The following is a 5221-nucleotide window of genomic DNA, read 5'->3' as shown; positions in this document are numbered from 1 at the left end:
AATAAAAAATAAACGCTCGATAAAAAAAAATATGAAAAAAAAAAATTTTTGAATTTTCTTCCTTTTAAAGTGCTCTTTTGTGAAAAGTTTGACGGGAGTCGTCGTTATCTGTGCTGTTGTTGTAGAAAAAAAATTGAACAATAAATTTTTTCCCCCCATTTTTTTCTTCCTTTCCTCTCGCCTACACCCCCACCATCCTCATTCCGCAAAAATTTTTTTCCTTTGCCTTTTTTTAAACCATTAATATTATTATTATTATTATTATTATTATTATTATTATTATTGAAATCGTAATTAAAAATCGTTTTAAATTTTTTTTTCCCAACACAGAAGAAAAATTTACGTCATCGAATAAGAAAGAAAAATGAAAAAAAAATTTTTTTTATTTCCACCCTTAACGAATAAGAAAAATAAAAAAACATTTTTATAAATCAACCCTTATTAAAGGTTATTTAAATTTACCCCTTTTCTCTCTCTCTCTCTCTCTCTCACACAAAACTAATCGTTATTCTTATTTAATATGCATAAAAGTTTATATATGTGTGTGTGTGTGTATTTGGAAAGAATAATTAAATTTTCCTTTTTTTTTCCTTCCTTTTCCTTCCTTCCTTTTTTTCCTTCCTTTTTTTTACTTCCTTTTTTTTTAATTAAAAACTAATAAAAAATTTCCGACGTTATAATAATAATAATTTTATTACCTTTTTTTACATAAAAAAAATCAATTTAATTGAAAATCGATAACAAATAATTCTCTTAGGTTAAAAAAAACAATAAACAAATTTAATAATAATAATAATAATAATAATAATATGCAAACAAATTTAACATTAAAAATAACAAACAAATTTAACATTAAAAATAACAAACAAATTTAATAATAATAATAATGTTTAATATTTAGTAATAATAATACATGTCGAAAAAATAATTATTTATTTTTTTTTATATAAAAGAAAATTTTTTATGTTAAATAATAACAATAAACGTCGCGCCTAAAAAAAAAAAAAATTAAGAGGAGGCGGGACGGGAAAGGAGGAAAAAGAAGAAAAAGTGGCACAAAGGGGGAGGGCGGGACGGGGCACAAATCTTTATACGTACGTTTTACATACATATACGTTAAACTTTTTTTTTTTAATTCTTTTTTCCTTTTCCCTCCCCTTTCAACCCCTCCCTCCCCCCTCTCCGACTCCCCGCCTTCTTATTCTCGACATCAAAAAACATTTTCACGGATGAACGATAGCAAATTCAATAATTCCTTTTTTTGATTTTATAATAATAATTTTTAATAAATAATATATTTCGACTTGTTTTTTTTTTTTTATAAATAAAATTAAGACGCCTACGTTTAACTTACGTTAAAAACAATAATTTCCTTTTTGTTTTTGTTTTTATTTTATAAATACGTCTAAACATGTATATAATATATACGCGTAATAATAATAATAATTAATAAATATTTCGTTTGCCTTTTTTTTCCGAATGACGGAGAAAAGGAAGGGAAATGGGGGGAGGCAGAGGGGGGAGAAGGAAAATGGTAAAATGGGGAAAAAGGGATACGAATAAGGAAGGGAGTATTTTACGTTTGTTGAAGTTAACAAATCTCGATTTTATACAAAAAAAAAATTTTTTTTTTTTTTGTATAATCCGGAAAATGATTTTGACGGTACTGATTTTTCCTTCCTCCCTCCCTTCCCCTCCCCTTCCATTTCTTTTCTTTTCTTTTCATCTTTTTATTCGTTGTTAAAAAAAAAAATCAAATTTTTTATGCTTTTTTAACATGTCGAAAAATTTTTTGATGTTGAAAAGGAAAAAAAAAAAAAAATTTTTTGAATTTACATATCGAAACGATTCGATATTGATACTTTTTATTATAAGATTTATTTACTCTGTGAATTAGGGGGGAGGAGTGGGAGATGAAGGAGGGCAGGGAGTCGGATTTAAACGCATGAATGTTTATATTATTATTATTATTATTATTAACGTCCGAAAAGGTTGGTTTAAGATTAGCAAAAACCCATTTTAATATATATATATATATTTATATGAAAGTAAATTAAATTTCCCCCCGTTGAGTTACCGCATTGTTAAGATCTCACATGTTTTAAAAGAATAAAATTATATTTATCCATTTCTCTCTCTCTCTCTTTCTCTCTCTCACTCTCTCTCTCTTTCGTTTTTTTTTTCTCCCCCCTGTGTACAGATTCAATCACTGAATTTAAAAATAGCTTAAATCTAAATTACAAATTTACATAAAAAAAAAAAAAATTATTGCTTAATATTTTTTTTTTATGATTAAAATTTTAATGGTCTTCTCTCTCTCTCCCACACTCTCTTCCTTTCCCGTTTTTTTCCCTCTTTGTTTCACTTACGGATAGGGGAGCACGAAGAATGGAAGGGGGGGTTTAAATTAATTCTCTCTTAGCATTTTCTCATAATTTAAGAAAAATTTATTTCACCTAATAATAATTGATGAAATGAATTTGAAAATATTTTTTTTTTTTTAATTTTCAAGCGGCGGCGGCGGATGCGGATGTGGACATCGTAAATTTCTCCCACCCCTCCTTCTCCCCCTCATTTCCCTCCCAACTTCCGGTAAAAGCCTACATTTTTCCTTTCCTCATCACCTGACATTTTTTTTTCTACACCGAGAAGGTAATATAACGAATATCAAGACTTTAAATCTAAATCCTTTTAAACCGAACACCTTTTTTCTTTTTTTATGTTGGTAACCCTTTTCGTGTTTTTAATATTTAAATTATTTAAATAAATGTTTATAAAAAAAAAAAATTATTATTAATTTCGGGTATTGGTTTTATTATTTATCTGATAAAAAAAAAAAAAAAAAAAAAAACGTTTGGATTTTAAATATGTCAAATTTTTTTAGTTTGCCGTCGCCAAAATTTTAATTTACCCGCGTTTTTCATTACGCGTACCTGAACACGCACACACGCACGCACGCACGCGCGTATATATTTTATAAATGTGACGATTAATTTATCGTATTTTAGTTTATTTCCTGTCACGAATCGCGGGTACAAAAAAAATAAAAAAAATTTTTTAAATAAAATCAATTACGTTTGTTTATGATACGATAGGATTGGTTGTTGTTGGTTGTCGGTTGTTGTTAAGGTTCCACCTTTTTAAATTTATTATAATATTGTTTATTATTATTATTATCATAATTTTAACCGTACGTAAATTTGATTTTAACAACATTTTATTTAAATTTTTTTTTTTATTTTCGTTTGACGTGTGTGACGCGCTGGAACGTTTTGGATTTTTTTTTTCCAGGTTTTACGTTTTTTTTTTATAAACGTACGTAAACGAAAAAATTTTCCAACTTCCGGTAAAAATTAAAAAAGTAAAAAAAACCGGAAACGATAAATTTCTAGCAAATTTTGTCGTCCAAAATCTGATTTTTAACAAAAATTACCTTTCAAGTAGTATTTGAATAAATTAAAACAAACAATTTTTTTTGTTCGATTGTTGTTGTTGTGGTTGTTGTTTGTCGAAACTCTTTACCGTCATTTTATTCTTTAATAAATTACCAACGACGTTAAAATTATTAATAATAAATAAATAAATAAACAAATAAAAGGAAAAAAAATGAATTTTTTTTATTATTATTAATTTCGGAAAACTCACCACAGAGAGAATACCATAGGAAAATCTGAAAAAAAAAAATAATAATAATAAAAGATACGGTGGTAGGTTCGTGATGATGACAAATAACAAAGGGTTAAAGGGATAGTAAGGAAAGTTTTGAACCCCCACAAATTATTATTATTATTTTTTTTTACGACGACTTTGCAAAAAAAAAAAAAAATATTTTCGTTTTCGTTTTCAAATTAAACATTTTCTCCTATATCTATCGTTTATTATTATCATTATTATTATTACTTTTATAAATGAATTACGCATTAGTTGACCGTACATGATTATGAATTTTAAAACGTTAAAAAATAAATTTATTATCATAACAATTAATAATAATAATAAAACATTCGGGCGGATTTTTATCATCAATTTATTAATAACAACAAAAACAACCCTTTCGGGGTGTTTTTTTTTTTATTACGCAACAACCCAACCGACGTTAAATTTATTTATTTATTTATTAAATTTTTTATTGCTAATTTATTTATTTATTTATTTTTTTTAATTTATTTAACGCCACGTACGTAGCAATAATAATAATAATAATAATAAAAACGTTGTCGGGAGAGAGAGAAAAGAGAAAAAAAATCAAATTTTTACGCGTGAATATAAAAATTTTTTGTTTTTTTAAAGGGATTCGTTAAAATTTTTTTTTTTTTTTGGGAAAATTTTTAGTCGGAAAAGGTTGCCAAGAAAAGAGAAAAAAAAATTTTCATCCTCGACTTTCTGACTTTTTTCTCCTTTTTTTTTTTTTTTTTAACAAGAAAAGAGAAAAAAAATAAAAATGAATAAAAAAAAAAAGTAAAAAAGTTTGTTTTTGGCACTTTAATCTAATTCAAAAAAAAAAAGAAAGAAAAAAATTCAATTAAGATTTAATCATTTATTTTTCTATTAATTTAATTTTTTTTCTTCTCTCTCTTATTGTTTCTATTATTATTATTATTATTATTATTATTATTATTATTATTATTATTATTATTATTATTATTATTATTATTATTATTATTATTATTATTATTATTATTATTATTAAAAACTTTTTTTTTTGTAAAAAAAAAATTAAAATATTAAAGTTATCCTGGTTTTTTCGTTTTCGTTAAATTTTTTTTTGTTGTTGTTATGATTTAAACGAATTGTAAACCTGTTGTACCTATTAAATACTACAACGACTAAGACTAAGACTAAAAAAACTTTTTGTTAATAATTATCCAAAAGGGAAAAACTTTAGAAATGATGAAAAGAAAAATTCAAACAAACTACAACCTTTTTACTTATAGTTGTTACCTTTAAGAAAAGAAAAACCTTCATCAGAATGTAATTATACGTCATTTCAAGATTCTCACCGTGTAATTAATTAAAACAATGTTTCTTATTCAAACAAATATAGTTAGTTACACGTTAAAATCCTTTTGTGTTTAAAAAAAAAAACTTTTCCTTTTTTCTTTTCTTTTTTTCCGTATATATAAATTTATCCATTTATTTACTTCATTTACTAGTTCGAATATTTTCGCTTGGTCAATATTATTTTATCCATTTAATTATTTATTTAGTTTATTTTTATCCG

The sequence above is a fragment of the Pediculus humanus genome, genomic scaffold (genome assembly GCF_000006295.1).
Source record: "Pediculus humanus corporis 1103172107548 genomic scaffold, whole genome shotgun sequence".
Classification (NCBI taxonomy): Eukaryota; Metazoa; Arthropoda; class Insecta; order Psocodea; family Pediculidae; genus Pediculus; species Pediculus humanus.
This window is presented reverse-complemented; position numbering follows the sequence as displayed.